Below are 25,420 nucleotides of genomic sequence, written 5' to 3' on the forward strand. Positions count from 1 at the left end.
TTATCATGCGACACAACATCGGTATGGTAAAACGTTTTGCGGTAAAACCTCCTTGATCGCGAAGAAAGGTCCGCTTGACGCTTTTGTGCTGTGTCGATACCGATGAGCAGAGCGGTAAAAGGGTCACTTTAAGAAATTTCGCTTTATCGGGTTTTGAACGGTACGCCAACCACCAGAGAAAGGAGGGCGTTTTGCGTTTGCAGTCGAAAATTGTTGTTCCCTTTCGATCGCAGTGACGCTGGCCAAGGGAATTGTAGCAAATTAATCAATTAATTAACAAAATTAAACATGCCACCGTAATTGGAAATCGAAAATTCAATCGACATGTCCACACGCTCGGAAGGACCAGCCTACGCCGGCTTGTGGCGGCGCGTAAGGATTGGGTACTTCTAGGGTATTTGCCACAATTGCGCAATGCAAGATGGAAAATGGAAATGTGTACGCGATCGCACAACGAAGCAAAGGTACGCGAACGATCGCTGCAAATGCGAACGAAATCTGAGCCAGTTTGCTCCGGCTACTTTGTAGCTCACTTAATGGGCAGGTGTTGCTGGCGGTTTTATGCAACGCACATTGCGGACAGTGTTTCAGGAAACATAACCAAAAAAAAAAAAACGAGAGCAAATGCCCAAACAAATATCAACACTACTGTGGTCCTGTGCAGGTCTGCGCTGCGTGGTTATGTGTCGAAAAGTGTTGAGCGCGGAGAAGCAATCCGAGCCGCGGTAAATGGTCGGTACAATTTCGGTACAATTTAAACGGACCATTTTGGTCCGGCGGCTGCTTCCCTTTCCTTGGTAGATCTGATCGGATGATGTTTACAGTAATAACCTAATTTGAACTGCACCGTGCACCGTGGTGGAATATGGAGCTTTTGGTCGTTGGAACATGTCGTGGGTTGTACAGCAATATATTGGGGTTTTTCGGGCAGGTTCAACAGCAAATTTTCATTCGCTGTTCGAGGAGTTCGGACTGTGACTGTGAGTCAATTAAATTAATACACAGGATTTAAAGGCTGGTCAGGAAAATTTATGCGTAATGCTTGTTATAAAAAGACAAATGAAGTCCAACGCTTTGGCGCATTACCGGTACCGAATGTTTGAATGGGAAATAATTGACCATAACAGCTCCCGATCGCTGGGTACTGCTACACGAGCGTATTATTAGTTTACCTCCCCAAAGCTCCACATGACGTTGGTCTACTTTTGAAACGAGACGAGCCAGCAAAAAGCGTCACCAAGGAACCTCATTTGACATGTTCGCTCCTTATTGAGCCGGTCGAGTCACTTCAAGCCAACCCGCATCGGCTTAATTTGGCGCAAAATTTCAACTTACGACCGGGCATGGCAGAGAATACACGCAGTGCGGTCTCCCTTTACCTTCGGGACACGGGCTCAATTGTTCCCGCGAGGCGATGGCCTCCGGCTCTGGAAATCTCAATTTTCGTTCGTTCCATCGTTCCGTTCCGAAAGCCGCAAAACACCTTGCCGCACTTCACCGGTGGCCAGTTGTCAATTAATGCGAAACTCCATTTACGGACCTAAACATGAGCGAACTTTCGAATGTGCGACCGTTCTGCGACCACCTTCTCCGGTTTGTGTAAAATGATAAAATTGCGCCCTATGCGCGTACGTAACGTGGGGATTTACTTTTTGTATTTGTATGGGGGTTGTTTTGCTGAGTCTTGCGTCTTGCGTTGTCACTACCGTTTTTGTGGGATGTTGGGTGAGTTGAAAAATTTCGATTAAACCCGATCAAAGCATCTCACGCAGAAGGCTCTCGATGGGGCTATGCTGCCCGTAAGGACACGCATCAACTGTTGACCCGGGCTGTGGTTGATGGCTACGGGTGTAGGTGGTGGTATCTTGAAGAACCATTTTCCATTTTTGGCTCGTAAATCACTTTCGCGACCACCGGTTGCAGGGTGCGCAATTCTTGTTGTCCTGACTCCCGAACGCAATTACACGTGAGCGTTTTTGTGCGTGTGTCTTACAGTAAGCTTAACCTACTGGCGGGATAGGGTAGAAAGATGAAAGAATTCAGGCCAGAAAATTGTAATGTCAAGTAGCGGTGCGGCGCAACACACGGTGCGAAACAAATCGATGTGAAGCTCCAATTTAGCGGTCCGCTGACTATTCCACCGGCACGAGTGAAGGTTAGCTTGTAGGTGCTTAGCGGAGCAAGTGCTAATAGCAAAATAATTAATTTTTGAATGAAAGCATTTAACCGGACCGGTGGTGGCGGACGCTGGGGTTTGCCGGCGCACAGGTTCGCATATGACTCGTTTGTCAACTCGTTGGCTGGTTGGAGTGTTTGAGTGTGGCGAAATTCAAATCATTTTGCACAGCAGTTTTTCTGCAATTACGACTATTTATTGCTCGTTTCAGGTGTTAAATTAGGCTCCGTTTTCGGTCCCAGAGAACGCACCGTAATGACAACCGCTCATCAGGTGTATTATTGTGAAAGAGCGATATTGCGCAGAGAGCCAAATAGTCAAATTCGGGACATTTGGCATAAAATGGACATCGATTCAAAAGTACGAGTATTGATCGTAAGATGTACATGAGAGCTAGTTAAAAGGTGCTTGATTAGGTCCGCAGCAGTATGGGACTAGCATGACCCAGTTCTTGTGGATGTCATTCGTGTCAGCAAAGTTCTTTTTTTCGTGGAACTTCGTGACGATACTAGGCATAATAGTGTTGATTTGACGGATATTGTTGAGCTATAGCTAAGGCCTTAAGTTAATAAATTCCCGCAGGAGAGAAGCAGGAAGGCATGTGGCTCACGTGACCGGCCCATAGGAATCCGGCCACAAACAGTCGTTGAATTATTTAAATGCGATCGATTGCAAAATTGACTTGCCATGAATAATTCAGCACATTCGGGCCCGCGGCACAACGGCTTTTCCGTGGCAGAAATCGTTCAACAACGACCATTCTACTACCCTCTTACGCTCGAGAACATAACCAAAAGTAATGGTACCACGCAGCCGGCCGGTGCTCCGATTCCTAGGGAGACGCGATGCTTGTTTCACTCCGGGACACTGGACTGGCGCTCGTCGAACGATGTCACAATCGTGCCTCGCCAAACGGCCAGCTGGTGTGAGAGCTGGTGCTTGGAGTTCGATTATGGGTTTCGCCTCCAAAGCCCTGCCGCCACCTTGGTGTTGAGGGAGGCAACAACGAAATACGCACACAAAATCCCGCCGGGTAAACTGGGTTACTCTAGATTTAGCGCATGCAAGCAGCATGGACAGGCGCAGTTAATAAAACTGTTACCCATGCCTCACGAGGCGAGGAAGCGATCGCAACGCAACACGATCAACTTGTTTGACTTCTTCGTTTGTCAACTGAACCCTTGTCCGGGTGGCAGCGTGGCGGTGCGGTGGACCCCGAAAGCACGCCAGCGCCAGCCGGTGTCCGAGGTTGCGTAAGGCGGAATAGAAAGCCAGCCTGTATGGGAGCGAGCGTGGCTACTGCTCATTTTCTGTTGTTTTCACTATTGCTGCACTGGCGCTGATCGTTGAGAAGGAATCTTCCAACTTGTGAGAGGTCTCGCTCGAGAAACCCAAATGGGGCGGGGAAAGGGATTCAGATTCGGCAAGGTTGGATTAGCGTGGGGTTAGATAAATTCGTGACGCGTTGATTCGGTTCATTGGTTCCTCGTGTTCCCCAATCAACCGTTTAATGAAGCTTAGCAAATTTTGAACAGCAAAAGCGCGTACTGCGTATCACCGCGAACATGTGTTACGGTTCGGTCAAGCGTTACCAGCTTGAGAGAAAAAGAAAAGGTCTCGAAGAGCTAGGAGGGAAAAATCTTTCTATCGAGCCCACTGCATCTAAACCGGGTCGTCGGCCCGAAGGGGCCCAGCCTCCACACCATTAGATCGCCCGAGCTGGCTGCTGTCCTTCGCCTGCAGCGATTGCAAATAGGTATTGTACACACACTCACAACACCGTGGCCTCACGATTCACGGTGTGCCGCTACTTCCGTTCCACAATTTCCAACCAGTAGCCAGTAAATCCACTGAACCACAATCACTCCCAAGCAGCGTGCCGCTCGTATCGAAGGTGTTCGGGGCTGGGCACAGGACGGTAAAGCTCAATTAACCCAATTATCCCACGCACGCGTGACTTGCCGTGGTTGACGCCTAAGCAGCAACCAGCTCTTCGATTCCGAGATACAATTCGCATCAATAGCCAGAGCCTTTGACCGAACCGAACGCTAGATAAGCGGCTCCTCGTGCGGCCACCTCACCGGGCGCCTTGCATTGCCAGCGGGCAGCGCAAAAATCACCGATTCAACACTTATTTAGCAGGTCTTGCGTTTCTGGTCCGGCATGAAATTCACAGCCTGCCAGCGAGCCAGCCACCCTACCGACCGTGGACAATTCCACGTCGCCCGAGTGATTGGAGTGACGGGAGGTTTCGTAACATTGGTGGTTTTGAGTTTAATTTCGCGCACTATCGGTCGGCCAGGTGGACGACCGGCGACGGAGACGGTAGCACGGTGGCGTGGAGGAGGACGTTTGTCAGAATTCCGACAACCCGGTACCGAAAACCTTTTCACCGGTATGCGAGTGCGTGAATACTTCTTTCTTGGCACCGGCCATCAAACGCACCCTCTGTGGTGTCCGTGTGTTGCATTGCGGTGGGAACCCTGTAATCACTTAATTAATACGACCGTGCACGGATGGCCAAAGTCTTCGGAGGTGCGCAAAGTGTTGTGAACCTCGTCCCCGACTCGTTCCGCGTGCGTTATTATTATTTTCCTACTTTTCGCGCACCTTGTCCAGCATTTGTTCCCACACACCAACAGCCACCGGTAATTACACTTGGCACTTGGCACTGACGATAGTGCGGTGAGGTGAAGTTAACAAAAAACCTTGCTGCCGCACATCGCGAAGTATGCAAAAAATGGCAAACTCCATAGTAGCACTCCATGTCAGCCAAACGACAGCAATATCGTTTAACACTCGGCGAGGTCAGGATCGTTTGCCACCGTAACTCGACGTTTCCTCCGCGGACAACAGCTTCTGCTAAATTGTTCTGCACACTGGCCGTTGCTCGTTGAAAGTTGGTGTTAGATAGTATCACTTTTTAAGTGTGCAGTGAAAAAAGACGGTAAATTACTTGTTCGCAGCTCACGATCGCTGATGGTCATGGTAATGCTGTGTGCCTGACGTCTTCCAGCAGTAATCTTCTTCATACGGTTTGTGTGTGAAACAACGAAAAAAAAAGCGACCATTAAGCGACTCCCTTAAGCTTAAGTTATCGGCGTGAAAAGGGGTCAGGAGCTCCATACGAGCATGACATAATAAATCGAAAGAGAACGTGCAAATATTATTTTTAATAGATCCTAACGATTTTGCATCATAAATCATCCCCAATGTGGAGTTAAAGCGAGCCAAAAAAACAACGACATGCAAGCTAATGAAAAGGTAAACCAAGCGACCACACATCCATTCCAGGGCACCATCTCTTGGGAACGGAAACGCGGTGGGATATGTGTTACCTCAAAACTGCGCCGCCCAAGACTTGGTTGGCGCAGAGGTGTGAGATTAGTTGGACAATTGGAAAAACAAACAAACGCTTGGCAGTAGTGGGAAGCACCGGTAACGACAGTGTTGCCACTTGCGATCATTACGGACCATGATCGTTGCGACGCTGATTGACAGCTGAATCTCCCGAGAGCTCACTGCTCCAGTTCGTGTGTTCCGGCGTGACGGGCGCAGTCCGCGCAGCCGACATCCGTTCGCGGTGGTCACGAGCTGCACAGGCAATGTGTCCAGAAAACAGAAAGGCGCGTAATGGTAGGCGGCGGCAGTCTTATTGAGAAGATCAACAATAAAGCGGTGGCGGTTTCGAACTGTCCATTCAAAACACCAACAAAGCGATCCACTTCCACCGATCGCGAAACGCGGTCCACGGTGAAGGTGAGATTTCGACTCGAAGCGGATAACTACCCATCGGGAGGTTGTGTGTGTGTGTGTGTGTGTGTGTGTGTGTGTGTGTGTGTGATCAATCAAAAATCAATTGTTCGCAAATATGGATGCAAAGTGTCCAGCACCGAGCGATGGAGAGCGTGCCAGCAGCGAGCAATGCCTTCCATTGGGAGTCTATCAATCACAAATCGGTTGAACCGCATTGAGTGTTTCTGTGCGGTAGGAAATATTGGCCACTAGATTGTGCCATTTCGGCAGCCAATCGTGAGGAGTCGTTTGTGGTGCGATCGAACTAGGACACTGGAACACTCCACCGCTCTAACTTAACCTGTGCTGAAACTTGCAAAGGTTAACCGCGATTGTCCAAACAAACAAACGTACGAGGTCCACTTAGAACTAAATAGATTGGTCCCAGCCTCGTTGGAACTCCCTTGCGCGGGTGCGCTTCGAAGGCGCTGCCCTTTTTATCGCAGGCGCTATTTTCCCAGAGGTAACTGACATGTTTCGAAGGCGCCTTCTAATTGACGCCTTCAATCGGGCCGAACGCGGTTCGCCAGAAGTTCCATTCACCATCGGGTTATGGCACCGACGAGCCCTTTACAGAGGACCTCAAGATCATTTCACTCCTCCAGGGAGCTACTGTTAGGGAAGGGAACCAGAGTTTATTTGGCCCTGTGTGTGGTGAGCCCGTCCGTGCCTATGGTCGCAGTCAACATGGCAAGCATACTAATGAGAGGGCAGAACGAGCTCGAACCATTCAGCGTCCAATATTCTTTTGCGGGCTGCGCGTGGCCTTCCAGGAATCAGCTTGCGAAGCGTACGAATTTTTCACTCTTCAACCTAGATTTAAATTATATATCGCTCAGTGAGCAATTGTTCTGGGTTGATGGTATGGATAATGCATTCGCTCTGAACAAACTCATCGACGAAAAAAGATGATTTAATGGAATTGGTCAATTATTTCTTGATATAATATTATGAACACGTCTCGTGTTTTGCATAATAGATCACGACACACGGCATAAGGACCGCGCGTGGTAATGTATAAATAATGAGTCTCGCAGTTTGTACATGAGGGCACGTGAACATGTTCCTCTCACGAAAAGAAGTCATCCATATCCCTCTCGAATGGTAAATAATTTTGGTAGAAATTAAACAAAAAAAATTTTATGATGCTTTACAGGCACAAAACCAGTCTTACTCATGCTGAGATAACGGATAACGGCGCTAAGCTTTTGCATAATTTTCTCCTTTCTAGTCGAGCTCCGAGCTGAAAAGACATTCATTTGGTAGCGTGTGGGACGTGATCGTTTGTTAACACCTTTAGAGAACGCGTACGGTGCCATCACTATGCTTTTTGGGGAACGCAGAGCGTAACAGTTGAATGGAAGAAGTTCTTAATAAGTGTTGATGTGGTATTTGATTTTTATCCAACATAGCACAAAATATTAACCTACTTGAAAGTCAAGGCTTAGTTAGGCTTAGGCTAGGTTAAGACCTCTCGAGGATGTTGTGCCATAGAAGAAAAGGTTCACATTCTTCATAAATATCTCGAAGACTTGTGACTTTGAATTTGCAGGGCTATGGGTACATCAAGAATCAGCTACTAATGAGTGAATCTTTAACGAATCTCAGCTTTACGAAAATTTTGTGTCTTTAGTTTCCGGTAGCCGATAGTCATAAGCCGATATAACATAAAAACGGAACTGGTACTAACACGCTACAATTGAAACGTTGGTTAGGCCGATAAGATACAATATATTCTACTACGAAATTACAAAGTGAAAACGCGGACCGCTTGTCCCGAGGACCGTAAGAGAACAGAATCCTTGTTGCACGCCAGGCTCCCGTTCATTGCCCCTGGCAACGTTACCCAGGCCTACCGCTCTCAAAAACACATCAACACGCTGGCAGGATTGTCAGCGGTGAGTGACTGCAGTAATCCAGGGAACGGCAGCCCGGGTCACAACAGAAAATACTTAAAAACCAAAACTACCTTCCTAATTAGACGCCAAAACAAAATGGATCCAAAGTCAAATAAATGTAATACAAAGCTTTATCGACTAAAGTTAAGTGTATAAAAGCTTATCACTGAGCAATACGGCCAGACCGTTCATCATGAATAAAAAAAAAAACAGCTTAAACTCCCTGCACTTACGTTTTAGTATCGTTGTGTCATCTATACTATACTATCCTCCCAAAGATGCAGTCCACAATCCGCCATTAATCAGGATAACCATATCGTCATCGATGATGACTAACAATTCCATCCGAAAAAAACAAACCTCACCATTTTAGCTCAACCAATAGACGATGCAACACCACTATACCAGACTGCGGTGCAACCGTTGGGCCAATTATCACCTGTGCCGCAGACGATTAGAGCGCAATGAAATGCATCCAAAATTACTACACCGTTTAAATTGGATAGAAATGCTCCACCAACCAGGCCACGGAACGCGAAGGGTCCAGATGGTTACCGTCGAACCGGATACCGTTCTGTGCAACCTATGGCATCAATTTGTCGGCGGTGGCTTAGCCTGTGAGCCCCCGGAACGGACCAATTAGTTGGTCATTTTTCAAACGGACACCAATACCTTCGCCCTTTATCGAGAGATGGTAAGGTGCGGTGAAAGAAAGTTGCCACCGGCGATATCGTTGATTGAGCGCGGTCCATTCGTTGGCTAGACGAAGCCCTTTGGAACGCCACCTTACCACCGTTCGGTTGGCGGTGCCTTTTATGCTTAAATCATACCGTCAGCAATCTTGCACAGGGAACAGCTTCGTTACGAAAGTTGTTGCAACGGGAACATGGAAGAAGCTTGAGGGATTTTTGGATAGAGAGCTAGATGTGTTCGAATTGATCGATTCCTTCTGTTCGAGTGATGTGAGAAGAAAAAAAAGGAATCCATTTAAGTCGCTTATGCAATTTGACAGTGCGTGTGTCAAAAAAACGCTCCCCAAAAACGATGCCAAATGTAAACATGGCGTATCGCTAGAAGAATCAATGCTGTAAGAATTATGCAAGGAAGGGAAAGGAGCGTCGGACACCTTTCGTTTGGCCGGGACGTAGCCATGTCGCACGAATGTCACTCCAGCGGCATTTAAGTGCTGAAATTTGCAACAAACTGACACTGTGTGCGGACAAAAGGTGAGTTCGCCACGTACGATGAGCACGTCCGTAAGCACTATGCTGACGAAATTTGTGTTGCCTATTTGCCGGCTATGGTGCCGCGGACCCGTGGAGGATGAGTTTAATCAATTTGATGCGGCCACCCCGACACATGGTGATGGCCATGAAAACCTGACCGTCGCACCGCAGATCCGCACCATCTGCTGCCACCATGGCGAAGAAGGGTCACACAAATTAGCAACGTTTCTAACCTGCGATCCTTCCTTGCCAACGTATTCCGTCAAGCGTCAAGCAACCATTCCCCAAATACGGTCCACCAAGTGTCCGTGGTAAAAGTTTCAACAGCTTGAAGTGGCGCGATAGCAAAAAAAAAAAAACGGCGCCTCACACCGAAAAACTACTAAAAACCTACTCAAGACAAACGATGTGTTTAGGGGGGAAATGATTATCGTACCGAGAAATCGTTCAGCCGAATCGCAGGGAACGGGAATCGCTTCAGGTCCTGGCGATGGCACACAAGGCAGATGCCATCCACTAATTAGTGTGTGTGCCGAAAAAGACAGTTCCCATTCTCCTGGTGCGGAATGAAAGTGAATGTTGCTGGTGGTTTGCGCTTAAGATGATGCTCGTCCGGAGCTTCTTGAAAGATTGCCCGGGTCGCAGGTTGCCCGGCTGACTGTCGGACAGCAACGATGAAACGATGACGGATCGATGTTTTGTTTTGATACTGCGCTCAAGGCTCACAAGGGGGCATTGCGCTATGGGTGCGAATAGTTTGGTGAGCTATTACTCTTTTTGGCAATTATAAAGCTCTTCATTTACGATTTTTTTCAGCTCCTGTTGCGTGACCTTATCCATTCATTAATCTATTGAGGAATACATCAGCAGTGAAGGGAAGTATAGATTGCTAGAGGTCTAAGGACGACTGGAGAGCAGTAATGCTAGTAGGAAAACATCTCTTCATCATGTTCTATCCGAGTAGGTTGGACTCACTCTTTGCAATGTTTAATAGGTATTTTCTTAATGCTTGATGAAGATTGATTCTTTCACCTTCGAATATCTTAATCGCCCGTAGGACCTTCATTGTTCCCAGCTTTCTTCATTGCGCCATGTGCCCTTTATCCGCTATAGCTCTGACATTCCACAACTCAATTTCCCAACCCAACTGCTGGCTGGTGGCCAGCCATCTGAGGACCAGCGGTGCGTGAAGCATGGTTGTGGTATCCCGGTGCGTATCGGCCACTAAATCGCGATCTGTCATCGTTGTCATTAATTCGGGGCTAATACGGTTTCACGTGCCTTCCCGACCGTGTCATACACGGCATAACCGAACGGTATGATTAAGACGCCATCCCTCCACAGCCCTCCACAGTGCTGCATGATTGAGTAAGCATGACCTGTCAACGGGTCCACACGGTGATCCGATGGCGAACAAACAAAGCCCGAGCCCTACCAGTGGTTCGGTGCTGTGCGAGCGTAGCCTGAACCGAATCGTCTAAATACACACGACCACTGTACGGCGTGCGTTGACTAATTGCCTCATTTTCGTACACCCAAAACTGCCGTAAATTGACCAAATTCGCCTCCGCATGGCAGTGTGACTATCCTCCGAAAGAGTGAGTGTGTGTGGTTGGTTCCATACTTGCGCGAGCTGTTGTCAATGTTTACCGATCCAATCGCTCCAGCCGCCAAGTGGTCGAGTAAGATTCCTATCTTGCCCAACGGCCCCGTACATGCCTGTAGGCTCAAGTGCCAATACGGGGACGGCTTAGTTTTGTGCGTTTGTTTCACTATTTCGGCGTTTCAATTATTCCGTAGCCAAATTGGACAATTTTTTGTTGTGGCTGTTTCGTTTTGGTTTTTGGAGATCGCGTACGTGCTACTTCTTTGTCTTATCGCCATCGGTACGCTATGGTGTCGCTGAAGGTGAAAATTTCTCAATCTCACACCGGTCCCCGGTAACTCACACGCAAACAGCTCGCGTGGTCACTCCTAATTTTTGGTGACCTCCGACAAGCTAGAAGAGAAAGACCAATGATGGATTGCTGTGCAAACAGACGGATTATTTTCGGCGTGGAAAGGTAGTATGAAGCGAAAGGTTAATACCACTTTACTGCTGGCCCGTGACATCGCGCGAGCATCATTGATTCCTTTATTAAGCCACGCGAGAACGGTGTGGTGTGTGTTTTTGAAGTCTTTCTTCTCGTATATCCTAAAATCGAGCTAATGATGATCACTTGATCACCTTAAAACAAACATATAGTTTGAAACACTCGGATGCTCTGATGATGTTTCTAGCAGCTCCAAGTGTTATGCCCAAATTAATAGGATGCAGGTACGTTTCGTGAGTGAGGCAAGCATTTTTGGTAGAGTGTTTGCCAAACACTTGACATGTTTTTTTTTTCATTACCCACTAGAAGACATTTTGCACAACCTTTGAGTCTGCTGGGTAAGAAGGACTGCATGGTACGTTGATGACCAAGCTCTTAGTGTTGGTGCACCGATGAGAGAATAATGTGACAGTGTCCAGATGAATATTTAACGACGTGGATGAAAAAGGTACTTTGATTGGCCAGGTGCTAGGCTGGTCAGAGAATACAGTCAACGCTCCAATTCCACTATTGCAATTCAGCAGCACAATTGAGATGTCAAAGTTAATGGTGACTCAAATTTATCAAACTGTGAGCCTCCATCATGGACTCTTGCACGCCAGATAGAATGTGGATCGTAAACTGTTTTGTGTGAGTTTTTATTGCAATGAATTGAAAGGACATTTGAGAGCTAGCGTCCCGCCCAGTGTTCAGAGACTATCAAGCGAATCGAAGCTTACAGATTGCAGATACCAACAGGCGGCAGGCGAACGTGTCCAATCGGGGCACACATATGGTTTATGGGCACCAGGTGTGAAGCCACCGCTGGTCATTGTGAATATGATTTATGTGCGAGGGATTTTTTTCTGCACGGTTCTCGATCTACAACGAGATCAGCCACGGGATGTTTCAGTTTGGAGCTGCTGCTGCTGCTGCAGAGTTCGAGATCGTACAGAAAGGGGTTTTCAAACAGATATCAGCACCTTCCATTAGAACCGCACAACATTGTTGTGTCGGGGCTGTGGTTTGGACGCTTTCGATACCACAAGCTGGCCTCTAGCTCCACAAGACACATTTATTTGATTTTACTCCTTTCCATCAGTGTCACTCGTATCTTGAATATGATTAGAAGCGTATTAGGATATTTGTCTCGACGCTTGCAAAAAACGACCCACTGAGATCGAACGTATCGACGTAGGCTCATATCGCATGACCCAAATGCTTGTTCTGTGCGTCATGTTTTTGTTGGAACAAGTTTTTGATCATTATTTGAATGGTGTTGCGCTATATTTTAAAACAGTAAACTACTAAATTCACACATCCAGATGCTTATGAATACTTCAATATCTACAATAGGACCATTGAGCGCAACTTAATCAATTTACTTTCCTGCCCCGCTTTGTGTATCAATATTTGCTAAGCTCGAGTTGTGATCGAGCATGTTGTCACGCAAGTTCAATAACCTTTGTAGCGCTGGTATGGTTTGCGAAGCGAGGGTTTCAGGAACTTCCAACCGGTGTTTTGGGCTTATGAATATTCAATACACTTTTTCCCCATCTCCTGACGCATGTGGATGGTTATGATACTTTTTGAATCAAGTTTCAAACAGCACAAAAATTCACTTATAGCTCGTGTGAAATGTATTTCACACATAGACCGGGTGAGTCGTGCAAAAACAAAGTTCGTACAGTGAGTGCGCTCGATCGAAGAAAGTTTGATCAAAGTTGATCAATTATCTAACCCGCCGTACAGCGCCTGCTTTGGACCTCCTGCAATGCCGACGCTCAATTAGAGATGGCAATGTTCAGCTGCTTGAGTGCCGAAGAAGGTACGAAACTCGTCAGCGTTTCGTTAAACGCCTCGAATGCTCATTGACGCAAAGAAACGGGAAGTAATTTCATTCCTTTTTGTCAACAAGTTTCCTTAACCACCTGTGCACCGGTACGGAAGAAGGGATGTCGTTGGCGTAAGGCAAGACACGAAAAGAGAAAGAAGTGCGCATAACCGACGGCACAACCTTGCTGCGTGCGAGACAGCGTGGCTCTTTGCGGGATCAGTATTTTATTTAAGGCTTGGCTAGAGTACGTGAGCTTGGTTTGAGCCAGATGACTAGTAATTTTCCAAAGGACAATTCAAGTTTTAATAGGACTTGTTTGTTGATAATTTACTTGATAGTCATAATGCTGTGCACAAAGGAAAGTGATAGTATTGCATTTAAACTTGTTAACATTAAGTTTATATAGTTGATGGTTCTATTGTTAAAAAATCCTATAAATCGGATTTGTTTTGAAGAATCCCATGCATTGCTAAGGAATATCAGATCGACAACATAGGCTACAGTAACAAACGTATGAGGTGGGACCAAACCTTTGTTGGATTTGGATTGGGATGCAGCGTCATAAGTCATCTCACCTGAAATGATAACAAAATATTTTCTATATTAGATGACTTCAATCACTTATAACCGTTTAAAAGTTTTTGTACGTAGATACATATTTATTAAATTTTAATCCTCTTAAGTTCGTTTTGACGCCATCGCGATATCAGGTTACCTAACTCTGTCAATTAATACGTGGATAAATTTTCACTCTCTACTAGTGTAGTAGACGCATGGCAGCATAGCTGTAACGCCTACCGTTTCAATCCGAACTGAGTCGAATTGTTTCCCGCTCCAAGATATTTGGTAATGAAAATGACTGCATAAAATTGCCCTTACGAGCAGTTGGATAGGGTTTTTTTTTTGTTTAAATTTCCAGTCATGTTCCGCACCATTACTAGCGTTGGGACACTGCCCAACCGATACTACTGGCCAACAGACGCCGATTGATGCAATGCACAATGTGGTCACGATTAATGTGACAAACGGAATGAAAAGAATGAACACGGGCAGTAGTAACGAAAAGCAAAAAAAGGAACAGAAAATCAACCCCCATTAAACAAATCCGTTCGCTTGGTCTTTTGGGCAAGTTTCAGTGGTCCAAGGTTTTCGTATTAGGCTGTAAACGCCCAACTTTAGCCGAGAAAATAAAGCACCAGCTTCCCGCCCGATCTTAAGGGAATTCTTGTGCCGATGCATGTACCGGACCCGGCCGGTCGGTCGGTCGTTCGGTCCATTTTGGGAGTCGCAAAAATGAAAGGGAATCGAAAGCACATTGAATGTCAACTTGAATTACGTTTCGGCTGCCCCGGAAAAGCCTGCGGCCTAGCAAAGCGCACATGGTGTGCGGCGCGGCAGTTACAGAGGCGTGTTCGGCACGAGATTCAGGGCTGATGTCTGTGACTGTGAGGTACTCGGTCGAATATTTAGTACCGTTGCAAAGTGGCCGGAAGGCGAAAAAAAAATCTTTCTTACATTTTTACGTTGCAATCGAAACAGATTCGATTAAGATTTTCGCTTGCGCTTCTCTCTCTCTGTTGGAACGCATTTCGCACACATTTCCCGTTGAGATCCTTTTAATGCGTCAAAATGAATGCCATAAACATTGATAGGCGTTAATATCGATCCGCGAATTTGCCCCATGGCCACGGTCGAGCATCGCAAACATTTATTATCGCTCGCCGGTGCGGATGTTTTCTTTGCCTTCGCCCGCTTTACCATCGCCGATTTCAACCAACCTTTCGCTCACACGGTCTGGACTGCAAAAGAATGAACTTGCAAGCTTAGTCGAATCCCGTCGAAAAGTCCGTTTCCTTGTCCGTGGTTTGATAATTTTTTATTGTTTATTTCCGCTACCCGATTAACCTTAGGGCCGGATCGAGCTTTCAATGATTGGAAACTGCTTGATTTCTCACCTTGCTCGATACGTAACGCACAAACGCAATCTTAACTGCAGACAGACCAGCGGAAAGACCTTCCCATTACCACTGCGCACGTTTAGCATGCATTTGCGTTTAAAAGGCGAAAAAAGGTGTTGTGCGTTCCCAAAAATTACACGAACGAAATAAAAAATTACCAATCACTGGAAAGTTGCAACTTTCTTGCAAACAGTCTGCCGATAACGTGGTGTCAAGTGTGAAAGCTCTGAAGGTGGAACTCGCCGCGCCGACCTCGTTCAGGGTGTTAATTCAATAAATTTGTTATCTTGTGGAAATACGGGCAGGTAAAAGCATACACACCTTCGTCGGAAACCTGCAACAGTGCGTGACTTTATGAATCCACTTCCTGCTACCCCCAAACGATCGATTTAACACGATCGCAGAAAAGGTGTGCTAAAGCTGTGAGCCGTTAATAATCGCGCCCGGTAACTATCGCGGCCCGGATTACGTTGCCACCGCGTTTCAGCGCGGGACAGGGTGGACAAGCCGAGTCGGGCGCTTCACGTGCAATAAAGTGCAGAAATGACCCGAGAAAGTCGTTTCCATTATCGAATTAATGCGATACGATGTTCGTTATTTGTCACTGTTATGATCGCTTTTAATTGAGCACGAATTATTGTGTTTCGAACGCACCCGAACCGGTTAACCGGAGCATGCAGCTGGATGATTGAAAGGGTGGTTTTATTGCGCACGCATTGCTCGTGACATCGTTGATTGCGCGGTGCAAACAGCGGGTGCTTTGTCGTGGTTGGCAAAAAAGCAGAAGCTAAAGTAAAAGTGGGCAATAAAGTACGTTTTTGGTGAAGATTGTAGAGTATAAAACGGTGCACGAGAAAAGGGATTGGTTTATAATGGGTTGATGAGGGACAAGAGCAAGAAATACTTAACAAATTTAATAGCTGCGCAAAAACTGCTACTGTCCAATAGCCAATAATAGAAATTATATGCAGTTCAAACAACTTAGTGATATTCCTAGCTGGATACTGTAGGTTTTCAAGGTATCTAAACTTGAGTATCTTGACTGCCTTCTCAGGACTGTTTATCCGGATAAACCGGGGATAAGATCGAGACACAGAAGTTAGAAGTAATAGGCCAATATCTCAGGACATTGAAGCTCACTTAACTTCAAATTTCTGTATAATTATTGAGACGGAAGCGCTATTAGAGACATTTACTTTCGTGGAATCTTCTGAGTTACACATATTTTTTTAAATCCTTCAATTATAAAATATACAAGCCGTGAATAGCAAATCAATCGATTAAACGTCTTCTAAATTCTGTCTCTTTGCTTCATACTTCATAGCTTCCCCTGAACAGCTATGTACAAATCAGATACGTTAATTTGTTGCCAGCTTTACCACGACATCCTCACGATAAATATCTCATTGAGAAACCAAAAAACCGGAAACTTCCATCGAACATTTATAAACCGGTGTGTGTTTACAATCGTTAAAGCTTATCAAACGATCGTGAGACTTTGGGGATGAAAATGTAATCACTGGAGTTGAAGTGCCTTTAGATTGAGTTTATTGCAACACGTTGGCCTGGCCCTTCCAGCCGAGTCGTAAAACAGCAACAAATTAACGATGTTGTAGATCGACAAATCGGATTAAACGGTTGTTTGGCAACAGACTTGAAGAAGGCACAAGTCTGCAAACATCTTTCCGATTAGCAGGAATTAAAAGCGTGCCATGTCACGTCTTCTCTTCTCATACAACTCTTCAAGTTGACTGTTTTTTAAATTTCCTCAACGATAAAAGGCGTCTTATTACAGTAATTTGCATGGCTATAGGAATTTTGAAAAGCATGCTACTCAATGCAACATGGCAATTGAAACCCTTACTTTTACATTCATTTGTGACCTTTTTTTTACTAAGGTAACCGTGGCACGGAAGGTTAAAACAATTAAACAGTTTAAATCTAAGCATAACCGAAAATGTTCTGCCCATCTAAACCGAACCAACGACCTTCGCTTGCGCAAAATATCCAATCTTCTCCCTGCCTGTGACATCATGGTGGTGGTTGGGCCTTTAGGTGGCGTAAGATTGTACCGCGTTTCCGAAAAAAAATAAAAACACAGCTATAAACGCAAATCCCACCTCCATCAAGCTGACAAGGTGTTACGAGTGCGCTGTGTGGCCTCTCCTGTCTAATGGAAACGCGCGCGCTTACATCTCACCCGGCAAACATACGCAGAACGACCCTCAGGGGAAGAAGAAGCAAAAAAGCAAAATGCCACACACTTCTGATAGCCGAGCATAATGTTGGCTCGTTAGAGCAGTATCACGCAGGAAAGAAAAAAAACGGAACTTCAAAATGTAAAGCAAATATTGGTGGGCAGCTACGAGCAGTTTGAAGCTGAGCATGATGCCGTTGATGATCGGATTCCTACAAGGGCCTGTAAAGGGTACGGCGGGTGGAGCAAGAACGGAAATTAACACCTCTCTTGCACGGTTGGCTCAAATTCTCGACTAACCGGCCGCAAACGAGAGGCTGGAGCGAATAAAATCGACAGCATTAAAATACACCCATGACCTATGCTGACCTGAGTTCATTCAAATCGCTCCGAGGTGGCCCTCTTGGGTTGGCTCTGGTTTGGCTGAGCATATTTACATAATTAATTCACACGCCTGGCACACACAAACACACACCAAACGTTTGGTTTGACGCGATTTTTGAGCGTATTTTTGGAATGTTTCGGTTTGGTCATGTGTCGCATGTCTTATTGTTTGAAGAGGTGTTTTTAGACATGTCTTGTGTTGAGCTTACTCTGGTACGCTATACTGTCCTAAGCAGTTCAAACCATACCATAATCATGAAATGACGAACCTTTTTTGAGTTAAATTTACACTACAGTCACTCAGTTATTACTTAAGTCCAGCTGAAACAGGGCTGTCATAATGGATGAAAGGAGATGCTGAGACACTGGTTACTACTTGGAACCATTGTTTGCGGATGTGAGTCCGTGGTAAATACGCTGAAGGGCATCATGATGGTATGAAATTATTCAAGGGCTAAACTGTAAGCATTTCCGTGTTGGAAGATGACATAAGGTACGGTCAATACACTTTTTCTATTTCACAGTAATGAAGCTATTCGAAGGCAACTGAATCAACATTATGAATCTACTGGAATACACTTCCTGCCCTTGATTTGGTTATTTGCCATACTCGCAATCATTAATTCACATCCAAACTACAATCTTACCAAAATCTTTATGAATGCAACACTCTGTGATGTAGCGATAATGATACATCTACAAAATGGCAATTTCCTACCTTTACCCACACACCATCAGTTAAGACAAGATCACCGAAAATCTGTCCAACAAGCTTCCTTCGACGTACAAAAATTACCATATCTTTTCGCTACACATCCGCTACACAAAACTAAAGTAAATCAACTAACGAAAGGAACAAACATATGCTGAATGCTTGCCCATTAACACGAAAGCATCCGGTGATTGCTATCGCATCGCCCAAATCGCTCGTTTCAAAGCTGGATCTTCTCGGAGCTAGGTAGTTACAGTAGTCCCCGGGGGCACGAACTACCCGTCAAATTATGCAAAACTATTGGCCCGAGGCGATGTGAGGTTCTGGTTAGGATTGTAAAAGGAGCATTCAACAACGAGATAATTGTTTCCGAATGGCTTTATCTAATATGAGCTGATGTTGACGATTCTGTGCAGGATGTTGGATGCGCGTGGGAAAAAATATGGTATGAACTAAAAGTGGTTTTTTATAGACTTGTATATTATACAATGCTCGACAAAATTAATCATACACTTTTATTATTTTGTTTTATGCTAAATATCTCGATTAGTGTAATACTTACATCAAATTAACTGCAAGAGAATTGTTGCCCTATTGCCAGACAACAATTCGAAGCTTTGGTACTGTGTACTGTGGTACTTTGTCAACATACGTGAACTTTCATTGGAGCGTATGATCCGGAATGGACAAAATAAATAAAACATCAGTTTTGCTTGTTCAGAAATTATTTTTCAGAATTATTTTTATAAAAACTTTCCCATGCCTTCAGTCCCGCTTCCAATCGCTGAGGCGTTCTTTGAGATAGTGTCTGTAGTATCCATGACCGATATTCTTCCACGACTGTTGTCCATTTGAATCCCCCCCCCCCCCCTCCCCATCACCAACAAGTTGGGATATTGGGGTGGTCATTATTCCCTTCATGTGCACCATTGATCCCTTGATCCCTATACCATAATGTTTCCTCTTCTATGCTTCATAATGCTTGTCATTATACAATTCGTTGAGTTCGTCAGCGCATCTACGCTCTTCTCTGGATGGACTTTTCTGTCCAAACAACTCATTCATAATTCCACAAACTATTTTCCAATATTGTATGAACATGCCAGAGTATTTTTTGGCGAATTTCAATCTCTTCCGTTTATTTTGCCGACGAATGATCGCCCTCTTGTCAAACTATGCTTCACACCACGCTCATGGAGACACTGGCGTATGATATGGTGGTCGACATTCAGATTCATCGATTCCACAATATTCTTTGATAAAAACTTCGGGTTTTGATTAGCCTTTCAAATAATTTTCAAGCTCGTCACTGTATATGATCTCTATGATTTTTGTTCATATGTTATGCATGAAAAATACCATTTTTTTTAATACTTAGCAATTAACGCAAATCCATAACAATATTATGTCCCGCAAGCTTCCCAAGCTTGAAACAAACACTATGGAATTAATATAATTTTATTAATAATTTTTGAAATTATTAAAGAGAATACTGTATCTTTTCCGAAAAAATAATTCCATGAACAGGGGGGTAACTGGGAAAATAACCACTTAAAATCGATTTTTATGTTCGCATCTAATTTATTTTGTCCAGTACTGTATACCGTCTCAAAAAGAGTGGATAATGATGTATCACTACAAATAAACACAAGCAAACTTGGTCTGGAGGTTGTGCAGACTACAAGGTAACCTTTTCCGGCATAACTGGATCAATGTCAAAACGATGTTGGTGTATGTGTCCTGTTTCGTGTCGGCATCGGCATGCGCTTTCAACACTCTTATCCTCTGTCCCGTCAGAGCATCGTCCATTGGCTAGTGCATGCAAACATCTTGAAAGCTTCTCCTGTTTGAATACTATACCTATGAAACAGCATACTCAAACCTAAACCAATTGGTCAGCTGGTTTGCATGAATGGTTTACATGTTTTACTTGCTTTCCCATTACCGTGCCGTACAACTTCACTAACGGTCACGCTCGTTTGCTCCACCGCAGGAAGGCCCGTGTGTACGGGCAAACCGTTCGAAAGGGAAGCAAACGCTCATCTCGTGACCGTGGCTTGCGTTGAATGTGCAGCTTGTTATTTTTTTTTTGCTTTACTTGCTAAGCTCCCAGCTTAGCTTTCTTTTTGCTTGTTTGCGCTGAAGGATGGTGTGGAAAAAGGAAAAATGACCACTGCCGTATGATTAGTCTCGCCCGTCGTCTCCCGTCACATCTCTGCACGCTTCGAACGCTTTGTGATGCCGTGTGGTTGATCAACCGGCATTGCACTTGCACTTGAAAGTGGCCCTACCTTCCATGTCCACGACCACCGTCGCAACTGCACGGAGCGTCTGTTTACGTACAGAAAACAAATTTCAGTTTCACAGGTAACGGGAGTTTTCCCTTTCGACTGGGGCGGGAAACTGGATCACACTTGCTCACCGGTGCACAACGGATGGGGGTTTTGCAAAGCGGCCGTTCCGTAGGCTAATTTGTTGCTCTTATTAAATCTTCACAATTTGTTTCGGACGCCCTGAGTGCTGTCGCTTGTGTGAGTGCGCTTTGCAAATACACTTGATATGGTGACATTTAGGCCACAGGGTTGCGTTACGTATCTGGATGGGCGGCTTTTACAGCTGAGAAGAGGGGAACGGAAAGGAGAGGGAGGGCCGGAAACCTCTCCGCGAGGCGTGAAAGACCCCGAGTTTAAGATACTAATTACCACAGGTGGAGTATCTCCTGGCGGCGGTGCATACGGATTGAGCGTGGCAAATCGTGTGCACGGCAGTGTTTGAGTTAGCACAGGCGACGCAATGACGGTAAGACCTCGGAATACTATATCCGTTAAAATTTCAAGTTCAACCGGTTGCAAACGGCGATAAGCCGTTTTGTGTTGCTGGAGGACATGCGTTTGTCTCCTTGTGCATGACAGGAAACAATGGCAAAAGCGGACCGGCGACAGGCGAGATGTGAAGCGGTCGGATATTTGAATCGTTTGATTGAAGTTTTTAGAGCATGGATTAGACTTTCAAGTATGACATTGTAGAGTTAAGATTGTAGTAACTCTTGAATGATATTAGTTTTAGAGAGCTTCTTTAAAGTTTTAACAATATTTTATTGTTTTGTAATAAATGGATTACATATAAGACAAAGAAACTGGCTAAAATTTGATTCCTATACTTCGGTCAGTCTAGTCTAGTAGTAGAGTAGTTAGTTCCGGTCTAGGTTAGTAGAGTCTCAAATGATTCATGAGAGCTAAAAGAAAAACACCAAACCAACATTCCTCCAGAGATTCTGTACAACAACCAATAAAAGTAGACCACATCAACGTTTAGAATGTCAATAGGCCCGCCAGATTTACAAGCATCCGCATCCGTGCGGCAGGTTGATCCATCAGAAAACCGCACACGCGGTGGAATCACCGGTCGCGCGGATCATCATCAGATTCGCTTTTTTGCGCTCGAGTAGGTTTTTATTTGCCCATCTCCGATAAGCTACGAATCTACGGACGCACCGGTTGACCCTCACCTTTTCTCCCGCATTTCGACGGTGAACCTCACCACGGTGAAGCTATCACCACGAGGCAGATCACCTCTCACTCTCTCTCTCTCTGTCTCACACATTCATCTGCTTCCGGATGCTCCGTAATCCAGTTTATGGTTTCGCGAATTTCTCTAGCCACAACTAGCGTGCGGCAAACGCGTTTTTGGCGAAGAAGCCAAACGGCCAACAGGGTGGCGAAACACGCTTTGCATATAATCGCCATCAAGAGCTATCAGCGTCCGAGTGGTTTTCTTGCGTGGCCGACCCGCACTTCCCTGTGTGTATGTTGGTTTAAAGTTTTCGCGACATCCGTCCCATCTGTGGACGAAGCTCTTTCATAGCTGGAAGGTGTTTCTTGCCATCGCCTTCTACTTCATCTGTTCCCTCTCCATCTAACCTGTTTTCTCCCATGAGCAGCAACGGGTCTGAACCATCACCCGATTCGCCACCCGGAATCAAAGATGCTCTGGAGCTCTGGTGCGGTAGCCGGCCACGAAAGGCCTTGACTCTTGTCCACATTTCCGTTTTACTTCGCGTACGCTTACCGCATGGGAAAATTATGAAAATGCGGTTCCTCCCGGAGGGTGACACTAGGGATGCCACCGGTCTGGTGACAGCGCAGTATTGCACTACGATCTCTGAAAGGGGCGTGTGGGGGTGAGATATATGCGGTGCGGTGCGGTCATAATTATGATAATTCCCTCCGTAACGTCCGATGATGGATAACTGAGCGGTGAACCGAGGGGTTAAGTAACGGAGATTGTTTGGACACCGGATTTAATCAGCTGGCCAACGGGGGAAGCTGAACCGAAGCAAATGCAATCTTCCCATGAATGAAGCTGTACGCAATCAGACGTCCAGGCGTCTAGGCGGGAAAGGATTTGTTTCCGTTTTTTTTGTGTGCGAGCGAATTGAAAAATCAACCACCGACGGAAAACCTCCCGAAAAAGACAAATTCGATTATGCAGCTCATTTGTTTAGAAATGGTTAATGTCGCTCTTTCCCGTCGTAATCGTCAAGGGTTGATGAGTTGTGTCCAACGAAAACTGCATGCTGGGGAGTTTGTTATTAATGCTGTCCTGCACAAATGGGCGACGGGTTTTTGTGGCGTACGGATTAACTCCGACCGAGCGAGCGTAAGCCTTTTATTTATGATGGATGTGGATTAAACAAGACGGAACCAATTTGTACGGAGCTGACAGTCAGATGCGCGACAAGCCCACGGATTCCCTGTTTTGCGGACAGAAGAATCTCTTACCCGCACGATCGATCCCGGAATGTGATGTTAACGATGTAATTATGGCGCTACAATAGCTTGATGAAGCAAGTATTTAGATTAAAATCGAGCCAGACGGACATGAAAATCCGGAAAGTGCGTGCAGCGACTCCGGGTGCTACAAAACAAGTAAAACGACTTTCTGACTGGCGAAAAGGATGCGCAACCGATCGGTGAAGACGCACAACCTCCGCAGGCAGGTTTGGGTTGTGCGTACGAACGCATGGCGAATCGTACGACTGCGGGCTGGTGGATGTTTTGTCTGTCGGCTTGTTTCGCGCCGTGTTATTGTTGTCTCGAGGCAGGGCCACAAGTTTTCACCCGGTACCGGTACCGAGGCGTCTTAATCATGCACCGTTTATGGTTGAAAGTGAAAGACGCACTGTATTGCACTTTCGTCCCGGCCTGCCCACGAGGGTCTCGGCGAAGGCCTTTGTGGGGCCCAACCCTATACACACCACAGGAAGACTCGTCCGGGCGAAAGATGTGTGCTGCCTGTGGAGCGGAAGGGCGTTTCAAGGAAGGCGGAAAGTGGTTACTTATTTTCCCGTTTCTTTTCATTATCCCGAGCGCGGATGTTCGCGGACAGCGTGGCGGGTGATCTTTTCGTTGTAACGTAACGTGTTGCTACACCAGTCAACGCGGGGTTCCATGTTAACAGACGAGTGAGACGAGCGCTGTATTACATTCGGGAGGTTCGGCATTTTGGCAGGAACGTGTGTGTATCGTCGCCAGACAACAGGACGCCACCACACGCAGTCGGGAAGTTATTGTTCCCAGGTTGATGATGAACGCGTAAACAGATCGTACACGTTGTTTCTTATTTTATTTCAACCATTAAGCCATATGAATGACATTAACATTGAACGTGTGTGTTGTGCTGTGCTGTGTATGATGTTTGTAAATGTAATTGCTGGTTTAATTGTGGAACTCAGCTACAAGCAACACCTCAGTTGTACTTATGTTCAATTTGCTGTAAGGAACACACGGCGTAGTCAGCTCCTCTGGCTTTTTAATTACGGCTCAAATGATTTCAAATTGTCTCCCAAGGTGACAGGATACAAATGGCCCTGGAAAGTGTACTAACAAGCTCTAATTTTCGCTACCCTTTCCACATACTTTGGCGTATAATCAAGCCAAGGGACCAGAATGGGATAGAAAACTCCGAGCAGCACTTTCCCTTATTAGACAGCCGCATTATGCCACAAGTTTTAAGCGATCCAACTAACCTCAACAGTGCCTCCAACAAAGGTCTACCGTTGGTAGGTTCAGTAGGTTCCTATTTCAGGTCTCACATTTTCTTCACCCCGAATTGAACCGATCGTTTACTATGGCGGGAGACAACTTTTTCTTCGTTGTTGTTTCCTGCACTCGTTGGATTTTTTGAATTGAATGCACTTGAACTCTCCGTTGCTTTCCTGTGCAGATATGATTGACAGCGGGCCAGCGAAAGCCTTGGCAGCGAAAACAAACTGAAAATACAACCGGAAAGAGCAAACCGACACAGAGAGTGCATTCCACCTTCGTCAAATCCGATCTGCTGAAGCGAATCACAAAGCCGGGGCGTATCAAAATGCACCATTTTAAATCATTGTTCCGATTGTTTGTTGTTTGCCTGGGACGGCTCAATCAACGCGTGTTTCGCTTTTTCCGGCGGCGACGACGACGACTGTTGATTGTGGCCTTTTAGTTGTTTGCATTGTCGATCACTCAATTTAATTCTTTATACGTGGGCCGTGCAGCGATCGGTTTTTAATGAAGCTCTATTGGATGGAATGCACATTTTAAGCCTGGATAAGCGTTTGCGGAAGGAATAATACTGTTAGTGGAATTGGCAGGAAGGGAGACCGATTGGGAAAACGAGCGGCAGGATGACGGATGTTAAGTAGGAGATAATGGTATTGATTTCGATATGATCGTTGCTATTTCTTCCAGAAGGCACAGTCGGAAGTGGTAGACCTCTTCCATGTTATTTGTCTTCAATATACAATGTCATTTTGACCTTGATTTCATGGATCAATTCAATTTGATTAATCTTCGCAATGCCATCTTTCTCTTGCCACGGTCCACCGGTCAATTCAATTAGGAATGAAATTGCTTTTTCCTTTGTGCTGATATTTGCACAATCATACACCTGTCGTACAAAAATAAATTGGCTGTCAATGTTAGTTTGGAATTCACCTTAAAGCACCACTGTTCCGTGCCGCAAATCAAATGGTGGCATTTGACAAAAATTATTCTCCACCCGTTCGATGTCCAGCTTGCATGCAGCCGCGGTACGGTGACAACCCGGCGGGGATTGTTGTCCGTAAACTTTGCAATGATTTATGAAGGCCGCGTGGCGACCGGTGTTTTGTTTTTTCGAA

At 45.6% G+C, this 25,420-nt stretch overlaps 1 protein-coding gene across 2 annotated transcripts in view; it reads right to left on the bottom strand.

Annotated features, from left to right (window-relative positions):
* Window positions 1-25,420, bottom strand: part of LOC118514527 (fibrinogen alpha chain) — an 88,599-nt gene that overhangs the window by 10,586 nt on the left and 52,593 nt on the right. The window lies entirely within an intron of this gene.

Source organism: Anopheles stephensi, chromosome 3, assembly GCF_013141755.1.
Source record: "Anopheles stephensi strain Indian chromosome 3, UCI_ANSTEP_V1.0, whole genome shotgun sequence".
Lineage (NCBI taxonomy): Eukaryota > Metazoa > Arthropoda > Insecta > Diptera > Culicidae > Anopheles > Anopheles stephensi.